This window comes from Apium graveolens, chromosome 2, assembly GCF_009905375.1.
Source record: "Apium graveolens cultivar Ventura chromosome 2, ASM990537v1, whole genome shotgun sequence".
In the NCBI taxonomy this organism is placed as follows: Eukaryota; Viridiplantae; Streptophyta; class Magnoliopsida; order Apiales; family Apiaceae; genus Apium; species Apium graveolens.
Genome location: NC_133648.1, coordinates 208,597,086 through 208,621,248, shown reverse-complemented (window position 1 = coordinate 208,621,248; position 24,163 = coordinate 208,597,086). Strand labels below are relative to the sequence as shown.

General features: G+C 36.5%; 1 non-coding gene across 1 annotated transcript; it reads left to right on the top strand.

Annotated features, from left to right (window-relative positions):
* Positions 1-21,842: 21,842 nt before the first annotated feature.
* Positions 21,843-21,949, top strand: LOC141709302 (small nucleolar RNA R71). Its single transcript, XR_012569887.1, has one exon. It is a non-coding gene; the product is annotated as a small nucleolar RNA R71 (small nucleolar RNA).
* Positions 21,950-24,163: the final 2,214 nt, after the last annotated feature.

The following is a 24,163-nucleotide window of genomic DNA, read 5'->3' as shown; positions in this document are numbered from 1 at the left end:
AACTTGAATAGGCCACGGTTATCCTTTTGAGTACATAATTCTTCTCCTGTCAGATCTTCCAATTCTCGTTCCATAACTCCTTCTTGACATCTTTTAATCTTTTCTATTAACGCTGGCTGGAAAGCAATCTCGTATAGCGATTCCCGATCTTCACCTGATACTCGAATTTCGATTTCCATCTTTTCCAACTCTCGTGCTAATTCATTCGCGATACGGGCCATGTTTAATTTCTCTTTTCTACTTAGGGCATCAGCTACCACATTGGCCTTACCTGGGTGATAGTTAATTGAATAGTCATAGTCCTTAATCAACTCCAACCATCTCCTTTGTCTCCTGTTTAAGTCTTTTTGGGTGAATATATACTTTAAGCTTTTATGATCCGTGTAGATATCACATTTCTCTCCGTACAAGTAATGACGCCATAGCTTCAAAGCAAACACTATAGCCTCCAACTCAAGATCATGAACTGGGTATTTCTGCTCGTGGGGCTTTAACTGCCTAGACGCATACGCAATAACCTTATCATGTTGCATTAGCACATAACCTAATCCTTTAAGAGAAGCATCACTGTAAATTACGAAATTCCCGGTTTCATCTGGTAATGCTAACACTGGTGCTGTCACTAGTCTTTTCTTTAGCTCTTGGAAGGTTTCTTCACATTTCTCCGTCCAAACAAATCTCTCATTCTTCCGGATCAGCTTGGTCAATGGTGTTGCAATCTTGGCAAAGTCCTTCACAAATCTTCGATAATAGCCTGCTAATCCAAGAAAACTTCTAATTTCCGTCGGGGTCTTTGGTTGCTCCCATCTGGATACCGCTTCAATTTTCGCAGGGTCTACCTTAATACCATTCTTACCAACTATATGACCTAAAAACTGAACCTCCTCCAACCAAAATTCACACTTTGAGAACTTAGCATATAATTGTTTTTCTCTCAACCTTTGTAATGCAATTCTTAGATGTCCGGCATGGTCGTCTTTGGTCCTTGAGTAGATGAGGATGTCATCAATAAATACAATAACAAACTTATCCAAGTACTCCTTATACACCCGGTTCATTAAATCCATAAAAGCTGCTGGCGCATTAGTCAACCCGAATGACATCACTAGAAACTCATAATGGCCATACCTGGTTCAAAAAGCAGTCTTCGGTATATCTTCAGGCTTGATCTTCAACTGATGATAGCCCGATCTTAAGTCAATCTTGGAAAAAATAACATGCTCCCTTCAGTTGATCAAATAAATCATCAATCCTGGGTAGGGGATACTTATTCTTGATGGTTAACTTATTCAATTCTCGGTAGTCAATACACAATCTCATGCTTCCATCCTTCTTTTTCACAAACAATACTGGCGCGTCCCACGGGGATACACTTGGTCTAGTTACCCCTTTATCCAAAAGTTCCTGAAGTTGTTTAACTAGTTCTTTCATTTCTATTGGGGCCATACCATAAGGTGACTTTGAAACTGGTTCTGCTCCCGGAATCAAATCAATTGAAAAGTCAATCTCCTGATCTGGTGGTAATCCTGGTAACTCGTCTGGAAACACATCTGGAAATTCATTCACTACTGAAATCTTCTCCAATTCGGGTATTCTCTTCTCGGTATTCACAACATGGGCTAAATATGCTTCACAACCTTGTCTCAATAACTTCTTCGCTTCCAAGATAGAAAGAAATTTCTTGTCCTGTTTTTGTCCTTGATAAGCTATCCTTTTATTATCTTCTGAATATAAACAAACTTTCTTTTTCTTACAATCAATATTTGCCTTATGCTGAGACAACCAATCCATTCCTAAAATTACATCAAACTCTCCTAACTGAAAGGGTATTAAATCCACCAAAAAGAGATGCCCGCAAATTTCTATTCGACATCTAGGGCAAAACTGGTTTACTGAAACTTTATCCTGATTAGCTACCTCTATCAATAAGGGCTCATCTAGATTTTCCAATATCAAATTCATTTTACTGATACATTCTTTAGATATAAAGGACGTAGATGCTCCCGAATCAAATAAAACCTTAACAGGCACTGAATTTAGAGAAAGCGTACCTGCAATCACATCTGAATCTTGAGCATTAGATTTCTTGGTCATTTTAAAGGTTCTGGCTCTCGCTGTGCTAGTTGCTGGTCCTTAAGATTCATTCCCTCCTACAGTACCTTGAGTAGCCGTCTTGCAGTTTCTGGAGATGTGCCCAACCTTACCACACTTGAAGCAGGTGACTCCGACGTTTCCTAGGTTACATTCTGACGCATAATGACCCTTTCATCGCATTTAGAATTCTGGACATCCTTTCGACACAGACCACTATGCTTTCTACCACATAACTTACAATCCACAACTGGTCTGGTTGACTGGACTGGGGAGGAGGCAACTGAAGTGACACCAGAATTTGTCTGAGCTTTGCCTCGCCTTCTAAATCTCCGATTCTTATTCCGGCCAAACTTCCTTGGAAACTTCTGACTAGACTCCTCCTGGTCTGCATTAGCTGTACCACTTTCAAACTTTGTCTTCCGATCACCCCTTTCCTTGGAGGCCAACTTATGATCACTCTCTATTACCAGGGCGGCTTGAACTACAGAGGTATACGTCTTAAGTTGCAGGGCTACCACTCCGCTACGAACTTCCGGCTTTAGTCCTTGCTGAAATCTCCTAGCTTTCTAAATCTCAGTGTTCACATATCTAGGGGATAGTCGAGCCAACTCCGTAAACTTGGCCTCATACTCAGCCACGCTCCTTTCTCCCTGCTTCAATTCCAAAAACTCTACTTCCAACTGACTCTACAAACAATCTGGAAAATACTTTTCTAGAAACAGCTCCGTAAATCTAGCCCAAGAAACAGGGCCTTCTCCTTCTAAGGCACACGCAGATTTCCACCAAGAACTTGCTTCACCTTTTAGAAAATAACTAGCATAATCTGACTTAGTTACATCACTCACCTGAATAAGGGTGAAGGCTTTCTCCATTTCTTTAAGCCAAATTCTAGCAGCAATCGGGTCTACCTCGCCCTTAAACTCCGGGGTTTAACTGACTGGAAAGACTTGAAACTAACAGTCTGGTTCGATTCTCTTGGCTGGGGTTGATGTTGAAGCTGTAACTGTTGTTGGATTTGTTGATGTTGTTGTTGTATAAATTGTTGCTGTTGTTGCTGCTGTTGTAGGAATTGCTGTTGTTGCTGCTGGAATTGTTCTTGCTGCTGATCCATCTGATTAGACTGTCGGCGCACCAAATCTAGCAATCCATCCATGGCTGGGCCCCCTTCAAAGATCCTGCTGGAGGAATTGGACGGGAAATTTTTCTTGGGAGGCATTCTCCTGAAACACAACAAAAAGGTTTTATATGAAAATTATGCCCCCGGGTAGCAACAGTTTTATGCATCAGGAGAATACGGTCACAATTAAATATTCCCTTCTTTGTTTATTTGGGGTCCACCCATGATGCATAACTAAATTCAACAATCCAGCAACAAATACAATAATAACAATAACAGAAAGACCAACAGTGCAATAAAATAAAACCGACAACCGTGACATCAGAAAATAATAGTACAACCACAGTACAAATCCATATAACAACTACAGTACAACACTCATAATATACATAGGAAACATACATAAGAAAAGCATCTACAGAACTCCTACAAATAACTCCGAGCTCTGTATCTCACTCCAGCAAGTCTGGTCTAGCCACTGCCACTGCCACTAATGGATCCTAACTCAAATACCAACCAGTTCACAAGATCCTGGTACTGAACAGCTCTAAACTCGGAGCTAATAAAATGGTCAAGGGTCTGAGCTGTCTCTACTGCAGCCTGAGTCAAAGATCGAACTCTCTCCTGCACATCTGGGGAAGGGGCAGGAATACCCTGGAAAGGCCCGACCGGAATCTGGTCAAGCTGAGCTGCTAACCCTGGGCTCTGCTCTCTGATCAAAGACTGGTTCACCGCTCGGTGAACATGGTAAGGGATCGGGGAGGATGCACCTGAAGGAACAAAGGGAGGAACAGGTGGTCTACAGGTGGAAGAACCAGGACCACATCCTGGAGGGAAATCCCTAACAGCCGACACTGACCTTCATACCCAGCGAGGACAGATACTAGGTCCGAACACACCTCCTGATATAACTGGAGGAACAGATGGAGGAGGCATGTGAGTCTCCTCGGCTACAACATCCAAGGTCCGCTCAGAATCTGAATCATCTGAGTCTGACGGGTTTCCCCGAGAAGGAGAACTGGAGATCACTATAGGCCACTTTCAATCATAACAATATACAGGAAAGATATAACAAGGTTAAGGAAAGTCTATTAAAATATTAATAGATGTCAGGGTAACGCCGTCGGAACCCTCGACTGATACTTAAGGTTGCTCCTCGACATGAGTTGCTGACTCACATTATATGACATACTTCCTACACCTTACTAACTCATCTCTTAACCTAAATTAGGGACTTGAACCTGTGGCTCTGATACCAACTGTGACGGCCTCAACCCCGGGGTCAGGGGCTGACGTCACCAAAAATATGATAAATTATAACAAAAACTACTAAATAAACTTTATTATAATACACGACCCCAATTAGGAGCCGAAACAGGTTCAAGTATTATTTAGGTTACAACACACACACTAACTTATTCAAAACCAGACGCTCTCACTTATTACAGCAACTCATCAGACCTCAGGGTCTGATACAAACTACCTCAGAGGAGCCAGGACCGGAGGCTGACACTCTACACTGACCTGGTCTTCTAGACATCTGCAATAAATAAATACAAAACAAGCTGCAAGGGTGAGCAATCCATTGCTCAACAGTACCTCTATATGAATAACTAGTAACAGGATGTATAAAACAATATAGGAACAGATATTAAACTGATATACGAAAAATCCGTAAAACAGGTATAAACTGGATATCAAAACTAGCATGTTTTGCAAAATAACATCATCTGTAGTGTGCTGTGTAAAAATACCAGAGTTCAATTTTTAGCATGTTATTTCCTTTCCAAAACCATTGTCCATTGCTGGACCAATAAATCACCAGTCCCGTTATGGGGACTATAAACCATTCAACCTTTATCAGATATATAAAAGAGGATGAATTATAGGGACAATTGATCAGTCTATCCCACCACAAATTTCGTCCCGGAACTCAGAGACTAGTTAGGTCTCTGTCATGCTCGACTAAGCGGCATACCAGTGCGCGCATCCGACTTAGCCTCTTACGCAACCATGCTGGGCCGTTACCTAATAATGGACCTCTTACGCCAACTGACCATCCAATATCTGATTTATGTTTATCCAGTTTCCAAAACCAATTACACCTATCTCCTTTTTAAACAATTACAGCACACATTCTAAAACTCCCTTTTTAATTTTTAATCACAATCTAGAGATAGGCATTTTCAGAAGTTACTCTTTCCCCAAAACCTCGTTCAGTAAAACATATTTAAATACGGGGAATACGTAACTTAAACCGTTCTGTTCCAGTACATAATTTAAATCAACAACTATTCATATATACTGAACCGTAAGAGATTAGTTCAGGGTTACTTGCCTTGCGAAGCTTTGCACTAACTCTGGCTTAACTCTAATTGACTTGAGCTACCGGGTCCTTTAACTAGAACCTACGAAATCGAAACATCCTAGGTTAGACAACCGATTATGCTTGACTTTTCCTCACTAACTAATTACCCAACGCTATAATTTTTCGACTCGTAAGCATATTAATATCAATAACATATACGCAATAATAGTGCACATAACAATCAGGGTTAATTTGTATTAAACGGGGTATATATATATACTCAATTTATAATTTAAGGATATTTTTAGAAAAAAAATTGGACAGCGACTCCTCTATTTATAGGTCTACCCGTCGAAACATCAATCGACGTCACATCCCAACAAAATCAATTTGAATCGACTCATAACTAAATTTGTTTAGTCCCGAAAACAATTTATACAACTCATTTTATTATCACGAAATATTAATCAACATTTTCTGTACAAAAAAGGAAACCAAGAATTAAAATTATAACATTCCAAAATAACAACTGCACACAAAAACAGGCCGACTAGGCCCAACAGGAAGCCCAACAGAAGGCCCAACCCAATATCCACAGCCACAGTGACACGCGCCTACGCGCAGCACAGAACCAAACGGAGCAGAGACACAACACAGGCGGCATCGCCGCCTCCACCACCACACACAACGCACACACTTAACACACACACACAACACGTATTTACACACACACACATAAACACACACATGCACATACAAATATGACTGTATGTATGTATATAAGAACGAACACAAACGGAACCCACCGGAAACCGAAGGCGGCGGCCGGAAATCCGCAGAACCACGGCGGAAGAAAAAAGAAAAGGAGGAAGGGGATGAAAGAGAGAAGAAAGAGAAAAAGAAAAAAAAAGAGAGTGTTACAGAGAGAGGGAGGAAGAGAGTAGAGTGAGAGAGTCGGAGAGATTCCGAGAGAAAGAGACAAGAGTCGCGGTCGATAGAGAAGAAAGGGGGGTGTTTTATTGTATTATATTTTTTTTTCTCCTTCCTATGCTGCCACGAGTCCAACCACAGGACACGTACTAATTTTAGTAAACAAGGGATATACACGTGTATCTGCCTCGCTCTTACTTATATTCTGGTTCATTTTCTTGATAAATAACGAACCAGCTACATATCAGAATACATCAAAAAATTACAAATTTATACCAAAATTCTCAAAATATTCGAAAGTTAATAAAAATATAATTTTCATAATTTTTAAAACACTTTACACACACAACTTATACCCGCATTAAATGAAATAATGAAACAACCCGCGAGTAAAATTAATCTTAAAAATTACCAAAATAATTTTAAAATTCTCAGAATATTGTAAACATAATTAAATATGAGTTTCATAATTTTTGAAGAATCCAGGAATTAAATATGGATTTTACAATTTAAATGAATTCAGAAAATCATTGAAGAATAAATAAATAACAGAATATTGATTTGTAAATTTTGTAAAATCCCTAAAATAATTATCAAGCTTATAAAATTATAAAAACAATTTTGGAGACAACCCAAATAATTTTGGAAATAAAATTGGCATAAAATCACTTTAAACAAAAAAAATGAAACAAAAATAACACTGTGCACTAGCTAATTATAAAACACACTACGCAATCCAACAATCACATATAAACGATGATAAGTAAACACAGAGACCATGAGTGATATAAACTTCTTTATTAATTATCTACATAATAATTACATATTTAGATATTACAGAAATATACGAGTCGTTATACCCGTCGAACAATTCGACATCCATCACAATCAACAGCAACAACATCCAATCCAATGTGCAATCCCAAACACCATTATAATTTCGATTATTTCTTATTATCATCCGTACTTTTACATTTTTGTTTGTATTTTTCGTTTCGCAATTAATTTTTACCGAACTAATTTTATTTTATTTAAATAATAAATGTATGACTCAGATAAAAATCATCATCGCCCACCGTCGGCTCGCCGAGGCTCATCGCTGACGGCGGCAAAATTCGCGGGTACCCGATTAATTCCGGTTTCCAACGCGCATTTCACCGATTAAATTCATATCTATTCCAGCACGATAAATTTTTCATTATTTCTCGAAACTTTGAATCAATATATTCACTGCAGCAAATAAAATAATTAATTAAATCAGTCAGGACAACACAAAGGCAGGCAACATGATCGAATCCAACAGAGCTCAGGCAGGGTCACCGGAAAATATACCGGTGACCGGTAAAATCGAAACACAGCAGCCATAAACACACACACACATACACGACTCACACACGCACACATATACACACACACGACTCACACATGCATATATACTCACACACACGACTCACACACGTACCACCACACACGCACATGCACCACCAACTCACCGGAAAACCGGGGAGGGCGGCGACCGGAAAAATGCTAACAAAAATAAATCCCACCGAACCCTACATATACACACGTAAACGTACATATATATATATATATTCAGTAACAACCGAAATCAATTGAAACCAGTAACCGGAATCACAGCCGGGAACTCACCAGAGACGAAGGAAATAGCCGGAAAAAGAGGCGGCGAACAGAGATTGAAAAGAAAGGGAACAGAGAGAGAAGAGTGAGGGATTGAGAAAGGAGGAAGAGAGGATGGGACAGAAAGAGATTTGAGAGAGAGATGTGAGTCCAAAGATATTTTCTGAGAGAGAGAAAGGAGAGATTGGGGGTTGGGGTCGAGGGAAAGGGGGTGCAGGGGTAGATTTAGGATTTTATATTATATGTTTTTTTTCTTTTTTTCTGATTTATCCCAAATGTAACGATAACACGATATAATTTGCGAGTAGCAATAACTCAAAATATCGTTTATAACAATTTTAAACTTCTCGAAGTATTTAAAAGTTAATAAAATAAAATTTTCATGATTTTTGAAACATCTTGAAATTAAATATTGATTTTACAATTAAATGGAGTCAGAAAATCATTTAAAGATAATTAATAAATAAAATATTGATTTCTAAATTTTATAAAATCCAAAAAATAATAAATAAAATTATAAAACAACAAAAATAATTTTAGGAGCAATTTTAGCATTTATTAAAATAAATATTCAATAAAATCATTTTAAAATATATTAAATTCATACAACTCGATAGTTAATTATAAAATTCATCTTCGCATCCAACAAATCACAAACAATTAATAATACAGCAACACATAACTGACAGAACCATCACATATTTTATTTACTTAATAATTCAATAATTACATTTACATATCGGATCAAAAAATAGGTTACTTAGCCGCTAAGTAACTAAAAAGACGATACGATTTTAATACCAAATTTGGATAATTATCAAAACAGAGCTATCTATAAAATACTTTATACGAAATTAAGTTAATAATGTCTCGTCTTTTGAGAATACGGATTTTTATCGATCTATGAAATGATTAGCGTATCGAAAATTTCACACCGGGACTCGTACAGGTCAAACCGTAACCCAGATCGAAAAAGTCAACACACGAAAAGTGTTCAGAATTATCAGATTAGGTTATGAAGGAGTTTTCGGAAGAGTTTCGGGTTGTAAAAACGCAAAAACGGTTGAAGTGGGATGATTTCTGATTCTAAAAAGTAATTTTATAATTATGCAAAAATAATCATTATTAATTCTATAAATTTTTATAAAATCATACATCAATCCAAAAATTACCAGAAAATATCAAAATTATCTATATTTAATTCTGGATAATTAAAAATTAAAAAATCTGAATTTTTATCAGAAATAAATATCCAAATATTAATATCAATTATCAACTAATTCACCAAAATTTACCTAAAATCACATAATAATTATTTATTGATAATAATAATTATAATATTTCTCAGACGTTACATCCTTCCCCCCTTAAAATGATTTTATCCTTAGAGTCATGCTAAGGAACATACCATGATATTTTCCAAATATCTCTCTTATAATTTCTCAGGTTTCATCAATTTAATCACGCTTTAACGGTCCCCTACCGTCATCAAATTTTTCAGTTGCTCATACAACCCCTAACTCAATCTTTACTTCACATATATGGAGCTAAATTACTCTTCATAGTCATACACACATGGATGCCTTATGAACTCGTTACACCTGTGACAACAAGACCAACTCATTCACAATCGTTCTATCTATCTCACTGTTTCAAAGGACTAATTTAATTTACACTAACCTTCTTTTCTTTCCAATTCTAATAGTTCGTGTTCATGAAATTTCTATTTTCATTGACTATTCTACTATACATTTCAGTCCTCTTTCTATTTGATTAGCCTGACCGATGATCATTTTCAATCATATTTGAGAATCTTTAATCGGTCTCTTGCATTTTCTATTCGTCTGCGCCCGATATCCTGAGCTCATGACGTCTGATGCTTCAGAATGTTCTACCTCTATTCAAAAACTAAAAAGGAAAATCCCGGCAGTTGCATCTACTCACCACTTGGTAGCATACTTCTATTTCTTTTCAGTCACCATCAAGTAGATTCATCGGCGAGAATCTCTTACTATCTGAAAGAAAGTACATTAATTTGGAACGAAATGGATTAGAACTTTATTCAAAACCCGGTCTTTTGGTACTAATACTTATTTTGTCGTCATATCAAATTAGATATCAATACGAACTTTGATGCTCACAACGTCACATACTGAAGTCAACATCAATCATCTGTATTAATACCACCTTTGATATCCAACAACAAAGTAAGTATCAGTATAACCCAGAAGACGGATCAAAACCTATTCTTCAATTTCTAACTTTTCCAATTCTTGTAACCACTTCTCAATATCCTTAATGGTATTCACTTTTTTTTCTTTCTATTCAAAACATCTGTCTCTAAATGGACCTTTCCTGGTTGGTATTTAACCAAGCAATCATAGTTCATAATCAATTTTAATCAGAATTCATACCTTTGAAGCTGAGAATGCAGTTGCTATTTTTTTCCAACTCTTTGCAGGCATATCTTCAAGCGTTCAACTTGGTCTTCCTTAGTCCTTGAATTATCGAGGATGTTATCAATAAATACAATTACACTATCCAAATACTTCTGGTATATTGTGTTCACTTAACCTTCATACTTCCATTCTTTTTTCTTTCATTTTTTTCCATGACCACTTTTGTGCACAACACAAAATCCTCTTTATTCAATATTCTTTCATTCCATATTTCTGAAGTTTTCCTTTACTCATTATTTCATCCCTATTGAGTTATATGATACAGCGCTTTCGACACCAGCCTGACTCTGTGCAGTAACCGACGAGAAATTCTTACCTCATTCCCTGAGGTAACCTTGGTAAATTATTCGTTTGAACCTCCGGAACTTCACCTTAATTTTAAAGAATTCTGACATGAGATTCACTGCAACGTTCTTCTCTAGCAGTTCGCCATCAATACTTTTATTTAATCATTCCTGTTTACACGCATTTTTGGAACGAATTCCTATCTCCAACTATCATCGTTTCACCTCATTCTCTAACAGTTCTAGCACAACCGACGTTCCCAACTTGCATATTTCATGGGTTATTTTATAAAATTTATTTATCATCCTTTTGATTCTACTTCTTTCCTTCATTATTTCTCCATTCTCATTATTCATTATCTCTTCTAAACATAACGAATTTCTTTTTCTTAGAAATATTAATCTATTTATTATTGGATAGGTCATTTATGGGGTTCACACTGGAATGAAGGCTTTTATTTATAATATTTAAATTCTTACTAACAGAATTATCGAATTTCATCGGTAGCTATTTTCTTAGCCTTGCTTAACGCATCATGGGTCGCGTATTTAACTTCTCTTCAGGCCAACATCTCTTTTCCCTGAGTTCACATGCGGACTTCATCAGTCTCCGTCTTACATTAGATGCTTGAATTTGCGAGCTTTCCGTTATTTTACAGCAACTTCCATCCAACTATCGTTCGACATGGATATACATTCAAGTCCTTCTTGGAACGTGATTACTGATGATAAAATCTCTTTGATTTATCTTGAACCTCAGTTCTTAAAAATATTCTTCTAACTAGCATGAACCAATAACTTTCTATTCCTTTTGTCTATTGCAAGGGGCGCATTCGTCTAGGTAAAATCTCGCACATCCCAGTAGTAACATCACACTAATTTTACTAAACTTTCGATTTCTGCTTATGCCATCACTTCCTCCAAATTGCTAATCGCTTTGATTTCGGATCTGAAAATCATGTCAGAGTTGGCTTAATCTAATTGGAATCGACCTCCATTTAACTAACCATTAGTTGGTAAAGTTAATCAATTAACTCTTTTAATTGATCAATTAAACCAAGTGAAGACTAGCTAACTGGAATCAAAGACCAATGACATAAAGTCGGTTTGATCATAACATTCTTCCTCAAGAACCAAGATCGTAATCCTTTGGAGTACCGATGAAAATGACAATATACTTCTTTATTCTTGAACGTAGAGAAATTTCTGAAAATTTGGGCAGCCTTCCCTTACACCATTGACTACCAGTCAGACTCAAGCCGACACCATCAATCGACCAAATCATCCACAATCATATTCACCCACTTCCATCAACCAAATTAATTAATTCAACATAATTCAGATTATATCATTTTGATCAGCATATGTATGATTAACTGGCATGACATATATCTTTTTGAAATGGGACTAAGGTCTTACAGCAACAAAGATTAATATAACCATAGCGTTCTCAGTTCTTTCAGGATATTACAAAATTTTATTAGTGAACTTAAAATTTATCCCGTTGTTTTTCAAGGATTTTTATCTCGCGATTCTTTTAACTTATCTCTTGTCATTACCCATTGTATATAGTTACTTTCAAGAATTATGCCGCATCCAATCTTTTATCTTTGATGTTACCCTCTTAATTTTCTTAATTATTCTGTTTATCTTCTAACAATAATGCATGGTTTTCATTATTATTGTCGCAATCTGGAGGAAACTCGGTCGTCAGATCATTATTTCTTAAAAGATTCCACAGTCGAATCATCATTGCTTCATCTTCACTTATGTTCCCGTATCGAATTTTCGTCATTGGTCCGATTGTGGGTATTAATTTTACCATAACTTATTTATGCAAGTTAGAGAACTTCACAATTTCTTAAAGAACACGTTCGAAGCTCGATTACATTTAAGATTTCTTCCATCTTGAATCTTCACGATAAATATCTTCCCGCGACGAAGGGATGCTTCACGTAGTAATTGCATGCCAGGATCGTTGTTCAAATTTTTTTTGATCTTTGATTATCATCCCGATACTCATTTGCTCTGTCTGACGCACACAACTTTACTTCCTTATTTCTTAACTAATTTATTCGTTATGATTCACTAACGATTTATTTCTTATCGAAATCTTCTGATTTGAAGTGCATCGCGTTAACGTAATCTACCATACTGATGAGTTCCTCGTAACAGGAGAAACTGTCTGACTTGATATCTTCGCCATGTCCATATTGTCGGTGTATCCATCCTTTCTTGCTCGCAGATATCCACCATTTATCGGTTTGCAGTCGTATCTATGTTCGTTGTATGATTCCACGTACCACACTATTTCATTTCTTTTGAAATCATCAGAGAACAGACTCTACGTAAGAGGAGAGTGTGTGAATAGGATTTTGAATGAAAAAAAGGATAAGGAATAACAATTCAACAAACAGTTGGAAGAATTTGTGAGTCAATAAATTGAAGGAAGAAGAATGAGTGAAGATTTAGATGTGAATGAGACAACCATATTCGTACTCAAGATGGCCAGTCTTTCATACTCTATGGCATACAACACATGATTAGGTGGCGTCCCACCCGACTCTTTGTCATTCCGACAAAGCGTCATACCACAACACTGTTTGTCTCAATCAGGAATTAATAATTTGAGGAAAAAAACAATTTCAGAAGGAATACAAGAAATTTTCTTTCATTTTCATCTCCTATGATTTATCAACAGAAGAGCTCATACGTACTCAAAATCTCAAGAAGAACATATTATATCGTATTAGAGGAAAGAATGTTAGTGCTGATCACCTTCCACGCTTCACTTACGTATGCCTTCAGGAACCATTCGGATGAAAGATTCACTGTTTAGGTCACATTATAACTTCGGAATGTCGTCTGGAAATGCCTCCATATTCACAGCTTTTAATAATTTAATCATATCACGTCCTTACAAAATTTATAATCATTGCTTCCAGTTTTATTTATGCCGCGTAGATTAATCATCGATCACGCAACGTCTCAATTTTGTTGAGGATTCTTCTTCAATCATCTGGAAGATTCTTTCATTATCTTCGATCCTCCTCTGTCTGTTCGAATCAAAATTTTTGTTATGTTTTAATAATTTCACGAATTAGGTAAGTAATGTTTCAATATGTTGATTCAATTATTGATATTATTAAACAAGGTTTATATTCTCCTTTCATGGAAAACTTTAAACTTTTCTCTTGCTAGTGGTTCTACTTGGCCCTCCAAGTCTAATTTTATTCTTCTTTTAGATCATTTTCTGTTTATAATAACAAGAACATAAATAGTATTTCGATAACCAAATTCTAAAACTCATTTCATGCAAAAATCCTCTGAAAGTTGATTAAGAAAATCCTTTTCAAACTCTCATTTTAAAATTTTGAAAATCAAATGTTTGGTCGTCCTTACTATATAAGTTACTTGCTATTCTTATAATCCACTAATGGAAAATCTAATTAAAAGAATGCCCATATAAGGGTTTCTCCACTTTGGTACCTCTTCTACTTTTCCTTGGATTCTGCTCGCACTTATTAATCGATGAAACTTCATTTACCGTTGTATACCATTTCATTCGCGATTCTACCGCAATGCTGACATCTGGTAATATCTTTGACATTCTTGTCATCATCCTTGACGTTATGCTTACAACCACGCATGCGATTCGACGTTCCGTTTATAAATAAGGTTACACCTTCTTGCTAGTCTTACCTACACCTAGTAAGGTAGACATCATTCCTCGCGCAGCGCCCGGTATATGATAAGAATCTTCCCACAACGATGGTGCTGTCAAACGTGCAACGTTGGTTCTTCATCAGCTTCCATCAACTGGTTGCCTCCGGCGTGGAACTCATCCTAATACCTAATTCTAAGTTAGATCATACCAAATTCACCTAGCATTTCTTTCACAAGTTCTCACAAGAATCAATCGCATTTTTCTCAAAACCGTATGAAAAGTAGGGTAACATACCCAATCTCCGTCGATCTGTCGATTCCTCATTACTGTAGGATCTAAGAATTCAATATACCTATAGTGTTACGACATTCGCCTTAATCTTTCTCAGCAATCTTATCTTACCAACTCCATATCGGATCTGCTAACCCTAATTCGCACTCAACTCAACTTAACCTGAGTATGCCTAGGGTCTTTTCTATCCTGTACGACCTATCATTCCTATCTTACTCTCACCTATTCTTATTTCAGTGACCAATAACCTGCAGCTCTGATGCCAACTTGTAACAACCCAAATCCAGGGTCAAGATTTGGTGTCATAAAACAATCTTTACATAAAATAAAAGAATATTCAATTCACCCCTTGAATCCGGATCATTTACAGGTTATGCTATGAAACAAGAATTTAATCTTCTACCACTTACAATGACTAAAATACAAATAAGAATACCTTTGTCCTAATGCTCTTGTCATATTCTTCTAACTTCTTCAACCCCTCGCAGCGGAGATTTTCTCTAACTTCTGATGTCTATCAAAGCTATTCACTTCTATCCTTATCTGTTTCTGGCAGAAATAAGAATTTACAAAGCAAGAGTGAGCCAAAAATACCCAACAAGTATATAATTTGAGTTTCAAGCATTAATATCAAAGGGAAAACTTCCGGACAAAAACTTAAAACAATTATAAACCATTCTATTTAATTGATTGAGTTGAGCGAATAAACGTTGGATGTCACCAGCCTTTAACTATAAACCCAAAAGTGACAAGCGATTCCCCAATTCATCTCCTAAATCAAGGTTTTGTCCGGTTTTGGAATCATAAAACCTTTCGAGAGAGAATGCCGTTAATGGCGATCAACAACAAATTAGACTAGACACTAGTTCACACTTATACCCTGCTGATCAGTTAGAATATAGTGCAGATCTATACCCAACCATATAGATCCATTCAGGTACCTAGGTTGCCCAAGGGTCCGGTCCATCCCCGGCCCATAGGATCCAGCTTATCACTGGCCCTTACAGTAAACATCCAGCCCGTAGAGTGTTTTGATGTCAAATCATTTTGAATTCAAAACATACCAATTCATGGTTTGCAAATAATCCGAAAGAAAGGGTATTTGCTCGAGAGAGCAATTGAATTATAGGAACAATAATGAAAAGAACATGCATAATCAGAGTAATTGCAGCGAAATGTAAAGCATTTAACTATTCTGAACTTAGAATAGGAACGAAGAAATAATTGTAGTATTTTAAAAGAAAAATCAGGAATACTTGCAGTATTTAAAAGAAAGTTCGGGAATACTTGCCTCAATAAGCTTTAACCGCTATAACTGGTTGACTTTGGTTCGACTTGAACATTCGGCTTTACCGTCAAACTACTATCCCATTTTGGATAAGATCCCAACACTCAGGCCCTTCAATTGGAACTTTGTTGATCTCAACATCTAATCACTAGATCGTTCCTAGTTCGATGTCGATACTCGGGTTTTCCCTCTAGGACCTACAGGGTTGAAATATCCTAATTCAGATAATCTTTTCGCTTAAGCTTAACTTATTACCACTATCACCTCTACCCATGCGATTTCATATTCCGACTTATATTTATATGTATTATTAAAATACACATAGCAATTAGGGTTCACACCTTCAATACTCGGTTCGGTATTTATTTTCGGAACATACGTATATTTGTTATTTTGAAAATAGGGTAATCGATTATTCACAAAATATCTTGTCACGTCACGTAAGTAGGTTTCGTAATATTCAATTATATATCCTCGTTCGACGTCTCCGATAATTACAGGTTACGTTCCCGTATTTTTGGAATCAGTTTCCCGAAAATCGGACAGCGTCTCCTTTGTTTATCGGCCTACCCGTCGAACAATTCGACGTCCATCACAATCAACAGCAACAACATCCAATCTAATGTGCAATCCCAAACACCATTACAATTTCAATTATTTATTATTATCATCCGTACTTTTACGTTTTTGTTTGTATTTTTCGTTTCGCAATTAATTTTTACCGAACTAATTTTATTTTATTTAAATAATAAATGTAGGACTCAGATAAAAATCATCATCGCCCACCGTCGGCTCGCCGAGGCTCATCGCCGACGGCGGAAAAATTCGCGGGACCCGATTAATTCGGGTTTCCAACGCACATTTCACCGATTAAATTCATATTTATTCCCGCACGATAAATTTTTCTTTATTTCACGAAACTTCGAATCAATATATTCACTACAGCAAATAAAATAATTAATTAAATCAGTCAGGACAACACAAAGGCAGGCAACATGATCGAATCCAACAGAGCTCAGGAAGGGTCACCGGAAAACATACCGGTGACCGGAAAAATCGCAACACAGCAGCCATAAACACACGCACACATACACGACTCACACACACACACATACGCACATACACGACTCACACACGCACACATACACACACACACGACTCGCACACGTATCACCACACACGCACACACGCCACCAACTCGCCAGAAAACCGGGGAGGGCGGCGAGCGGAAAAATGCTAACAAAAATGATTCCCACCGAACCCTACATATACGCACGTAAACGTGTATATATATATATATATATATATATATATTAATTCAGTAACAACCGAAATCAATTGAAACTAGTAACCGGAATCACAGCCGGGAACTCACCGGAGACGAAGGAAACAGCCGGAAAAAGAGGCAGCGAACAGAGATTGAAAAGAAAGGGAACAGAGAGAGAAGAGTGAGGGATTGAGAAAGGAGGAAGAGAGGACGGGAGAGAAAGTGATTTGAGAGAGAGATGTGAGTCCAAAGAGATTTTCCGAGAGAGAGAAAGGAGAGATTGGGGGTTGGGGTCGAGGTCAAGGGGGTGCTGGTGTAGATTTATGATTTTATATTATATGTTTTTTTTCTTCTTTTCTGATTTATCCCATATGTAACGATATCACAATATAATTTGCGAGTAGCTATAACTCGAAAATATCGTTTAAAACAATTTTTAAATTCTCGAAGTATTTAAAAGTTAATAAAATAAAATTTTCATGATTTTTGAAACATCTTGAAATTAAATATTGATTTTACAATTAAATGGAGTCAGAAAATCATTTAAAGATAATTAATAAATAAAATATTGATTTCTAAATTTTATAAACTCCTAAAAATAATTAATAAAATTATAATAACAACAAAAATAATTTTAGGAGCAATTTTAGCATTTATGAGAATAAATATTCAATAAAATCATTTTAAAATGAATTAAATTCATATAACTCGATAATTAATTATAAATTAATCTTCGCATCCAACAAATCACAAATAATTAATAATACAGCAACACATAGCTGACAGAACCATCACATATTTTATTTACTTAATAATTCGATAATTACATTTACATATCGGATCAAAAAATAGGTTACTTAGCCGCTAAGTAACTAAAAAGATGATACAATTTTAATACCAAATTTGGATAATTATCAAAACAGAGCTTCCTATAAAATACTTTATACGAAATTTAGGTAATAATGTCTCGCCTTTTCAAAATACGGATTTTTATCGATTTATGAAATGATTAGCGTATCGAAAATTTCATACTGGAACTCGTATAGGTCAAACCGTACCCCGGATCGAAAAAGTCAAAACACGAAAAGTGTTTAGAATTATCAGATTGGGTTAGGAAGGAGTTTTCGGAAGAGTTTTGGGTTGTAAAAACGCAAAAACAGTTGAAGTGGGATATTTTCTTATTCTAAAAAGTAATTTTATAATTATGTAAAAATAATCATTATTAATTCTATAAATTCTTATAAAATCATAGAGCAATCCAAAAATTACCAGAAAATACCAAAATTATTTATATTTAATTTTGGATAATTAAAAATTAAAATATCTAAATTTTTATCAGAAATAAACATCCAAATATTAATATCAGTTATCAAATAATTCACTAAAATTCACCTAAAATCACATAATAATTATTTATTGATAAAAATAATTATATAATATTTCTCAAACGTTACACAATTTACTTAGTTGAATAATTAAAAATGTTTTCAAGAAGAAATACTTTGTTTTATTAAAACTTTTATAAAAAAGATTTGATTTAAAGACTAAATAAGTAGTTTGATTCTTTATAGAAAATGCCTCATAGAAGAAATATTGTTAGTCCCAAAGTATCGTAGAAGGGGGTTGAATACTATACTGTTAGGCACAAAGCATGCACTAATTAAATCACGCAAGTATACGCGTTCGCAAGTAATATAGAATGATTTCTAGTTAGTTCCCACAGAGACTCTAATTAATTATATTTAATTAACACCTACTCACCAATGTATGATTACTCTTCAATGTCAAGACAATAACAATTAAGGTTGATTAACCAATATTAACTACAAGAATTAAACACTTAAATTATCAATATTAAACAAACATGAGATCATAACTTCATTAATACTTCATTCAATAGTTATTGTTATTACCCTTAACATGTAATTGTGATGATATTAATCGAACAACACAAAACTGATATACGCCAACTTTCGTTGTACGAATACCATTCTACCAAGCATCCACAATTAAGATAGAAGTTGAATAGGCATTAATTATGTTGAGACCCTATATGTCTACAGAATTTGACAACATAACGATTTGAGCGCAAGTTATTCATTATGATTACACAGGGCAAGTAAAACGGTTAGAGGTACCCACTAATCATGAATACAATACATGAACCTATGCTAGCATGGAAAGTTCTAAATCTCAAGATTCACTATCGCTTCACAAGAGATTAACACGCTATATTATATGTTTGCGACGCACATAAGACGAATAAGCACAACCTATGCTAGATATCATATAATCGCCACATACCAAGGTATTAAATAACTAACTAAAGAAATCCATAGTAAATCTGCTATGATCCCATGATCATGATTAGCCACTTTAGAATTTCTTTCTTCACCACTTCTTTCATTATAGGATTAAGCCTTCGTTGTTGTTCAACAGTCGGCTTGTTACCTTCCTCTAGAAGAATTTTATGCATGCAGTACGAAGGGCTGATCCCTTTTATATCTGCTATAGTCCATCCAATGGCCGATTTGAATTCTCTTAAAATCCACAAGAGCTTGTCCTCATCACTACCTAAAAGGTCAGATGCAATAATAACAGGCAAAGTAGATGCATCACCTAAAAAGGCATACCTCAAGTGTTCAGAAAATGGTTTAAGCTCCAATGTAGGCGCTTCCTCAATAGATGGTTTGAGCTTTCCCTCAGCATTCTTGAGATCAGTATTACCAAGAGATTCAAATAGCATGTCTAGCTTTCATTTCCAAGGAGAAGCATTTAAATATTGTAACTGCTCATTGCCTTCCTCATCATCACAATCAAATTCCCCCAATAAGGCTTTTTCTAAGGCATCAGGCCTTAGCACATGATCAAGTTCTAAAATAAATATAGGATCGACCAAATTCATCTTGAAGCACTCCTCATCTTCCGTAGGGAATTTCATCGCATTGAACACATTAAATATCACATCCTGATCTTGCACCCTCATAGTAAGTTCACCTTTTTGCACATCAATCAAGGTACAGCCTGTAGCCAAGAAAGGTCTTCCCAAGATTATGGGAATCTTCTTATCTTCCTCGAAATCCAAAATGACAAAATCTGCAGGAAAGATGAGCTTGTCCACCTTTACTAGCACGTCCTCCATGATGCCTCGTGGGTATGTAATAGAACGATCAGCCAATTGTAGAGACATGTAGTGGGATTTGGATCAGGAAAATTCAGCTTTTTGAAGATAGACAACGACATCAGATTGATGCTTGCTCCCAAATCACAAAGGCACTTGTCGAATGACAACTTTCTAATGGTGCAAGGAATGGTGAAGCGGCCTGGATCCTTAAGCTTTGGAGGTAACTTTTGTTACAGCACAGCACTGCACTCTTCCATTAGAGCAACGACATCAAGATCATCCAGTTTCACCTTCCTTGAACGAATACCTTTCATGAATTTCGAATAACTAGGCATTTCCTCCAGAGCCTCAGCGAAAGGTATGTTGATGTGAAGTTTCTTGAACACCTCCAGAAACTTACCAAAATACTTGTCCAACTTTTGTTTTTGCAATCTCTTAGGAAAAGGTGGTGGAGGATAGAGCTGTTTCTCCCCTGTATTACCCTCAGGCATAGTGTGTTCAACAGTAGTCTTCCTTGGTTCCCCCTCTTTCTCCTTTTGCTTTTCTCCTTCATCTACGACTTCAGCTTCTCCATCTTTTTCTTTTTCAGCATCAGCAACTTTTCCAGACCTTAAGATGACAGCTTTGACTTGCTCCTTAGATTCCTTCCTGCCTGACACTTCAGTATCGCTGGGAAGTGTGCCAGGTTGACGATTGAGCAAGGCATTGGCTATTTGACCGATTTGATTTTCTAAGGTCTTAATAGAAATAACCTAACTTTTGTACAACAACTTTAACTCCTCAAAATCAGTACTAGAAGGTGGAGCAACACCTTCTTGTTGAGGATATGATTGTCTTTGAGAATATTACTAAGGTTGCTGGAATCCAGGTGGATTAAACTGTTTACTTGCAGCTTGCTGATATGGTTGTTGAACAGCATTCTTATTATTGCTCCAGTTGAAATTGGGATGATTTCTATTATTAGGATGATAAGTAGCTGGCACAGGCTGCTGCGATCGCTGATAATTGTTCACATACTGAAAAGATTCATTAACAAGAGAACACCGGTCCGTAGCATGAGAGCCTGCACAAATCTCACAGACAATAGCTATTTGATTGACTCCATAATTGGCTAAAGAATCGACCTTCATAGACACCGCCTGGAGCTGCGCTGCAATAGCTGTAGCTGCATCAACTTCCAGAATACCTGCTACCTTACCAGGCATCATCCTTTGAGTTGGGTTTTGATACTCATTTGAATCCATAGCTTCAATAAGATTATAGGCTTCAGTATAGCTTTTGCCCCACAAAGCGCCTCCAGAAGCTATATCGAGCATGGGCCTAGATTGGGCCCCCAACACAATTATAAAAACCTGTGATCACCATCCAATCAGGCATACCATGATGTGGACACTTTCTCAACATCTCTTTGTAATGCTCCCAAGCTTCATACATAGATTCTCCTTGTTGGTGCGCAAATTGAGTAATAGTACTCCTCATATCTGCAGTCTTGTCCATTGGATAGAACTTCACCAGAAACTTTTGTGCGACATCTTCCCAAGTAGTGATGGACCCAGCTGGTAAAGAATGTAACCAGTCCTTAGCCTTGTCAATCAGAGAGAATGGGAAAAGCCTCAGCTTGATAACCTCATCAGTACCACCATTATATTTGAAAGTACTACAGATCTCGACAAAATTCCTGATATGCATGTTGGGATCTTCAGTCGCAGCACCTCTGAAAGAAACAGAATTCTGCACCATCTGAATAGTGCCCGGCTTGATTTCGAAAGTATTGGCCTGAATAGCCGGATGAATGATGTTTGACTGAATGTCATCAATTTTAGGCCGAGAAAAGTCCATAAGAGCTGGATCTGCTGGAACTATATGATTACCCATTGTTACAGGTTCTTTCTTCTCACTCTCTGTATCCGAATCTTCAAAAACTATATTCTCCGGAAAGTCAAGAGCTGAATCTGTCTCCTCTGCCATATCTAGATTTCTCTTGCGGGTTCGAGAACGTGTTTGCATAAACGCTCGCTAGAGTACCTGAAACACAACCGGAAGCAGTAAGTAACAAGTCTTAATCAATGAATCCTAATGACCACTGATGGCAAGTACATAAACTAAACAAATTAACACTGAGTCCCCAATAGCGGCGCCAAAAACTTGTTAGGCACAAAACATGCACTAATTAAATCACGCAAGTATACACGTTCACAAGTAATATAGAATGATTTCTAGTTCGTTCCCACAGAGTCTCTGATTAATTATATTTAATTAACACTTACACACCAATGTATGATTACTCTTCAATGTCAAGACAATAACAATTAAGGTTGATTAACTAATATTAACTATGAGAATTAAACACTTAAATTATCAATATTAAACACACATGAGATCGTAATTTCATTAATATTTCATTCAATAGTTATTGTTATTACCCTTAGCATGTAATGGTGATGATATTAATCGAACAACATGAAACTGATAAACGCCAACTTTCGTTGTACGAATACCATTTGTTATGGATAAAAAACTAAGGTTATTATTTGTTGTATTTATTACTAAGATTCGGGAGCTCAAGGCCTTTAATGGCTGCTCTCGTGTTTCGTAGCTTAATTCTGCCTTTACGAGATGCCTACGTATCTCTGTGAATTAGAGAATCAAGCCAAAAAATGTAGATCTGATTTGTGGGGCGAGACCCCTTATATAGATGTTGAGAGTCCTTGAATTGGACTTGGTATAGGAGACTTGGTGGGCAAGTCTCATAATTAGAATGGACTTTGGAGTCCTAGATAGTAGGAAACTGATTCCTTATCCTTTTAGTTCCCCTTGAGGCCAATCTACAAGGATTTATATCCCCACTAGGAGTTATCTTAATAGCTGTTTTCCTCTTTTATTTATTAATTACAAAATTACTAAATAATTAGGGCTTTTGGGCCTTCTTTGTTCCATCAGGCCTGATCTGGTCCATCAGGTCTGATCAATGTGTTGACCTTCTTGGTCTGAATGTCATACATCTTTTTATTGGGCCTAGCAGCCCTACACCTTACAATATTTAATTATACAATCAGGATTTATTTATCCCTATCATTTGCCCCCCAACTTTTGGGAAACATTGATTAGGTTTCGCAGAAGTTAAGTCTATTTATTCCCTTACAGGGTTTCGTTTTTGCGTAAATTGTGGAGCGACCTACACATTTACAACGACTTTTCTTTTAATTCAGGAATTATCTTAATTTCCAGGAATTTTTCCCTAATTTTCTGGATTTTTCCCTTAATTTCTGGGTTTTTCCCTGATTTTATGGGATTTATCCTTAATTTCTGGATTTTTCCCTAATTTTCTGGGATTTATCCTTAATTTCTGGGATTTATCCTTAATTTCTGGATTTTTCCCTAATTTTCTGCCTTAAAATCGATCAGGATTCCTGACCGATTTTGATCAGGATCCTGATCGAACTAGCTCAGGAACTAACATTCTGGTCGACGTGATCTTCTATCAGGATCTATGCGGAATCGATCAGGATTCCTGATCGATTTCGATCAGGACTCTGATCGAACTGGCCTTCAAAGTGACACTCTAGTCGACTGAAACATGGGCTTAATCGACCAGAATTCCTGATCGATTTCGATCAGGATTCTGATCGAACTAGGTGGCTTTCTACCGTTCTGATCGAATGAAATATCGATCTGGATTCTCTTCTGTGTCGATCA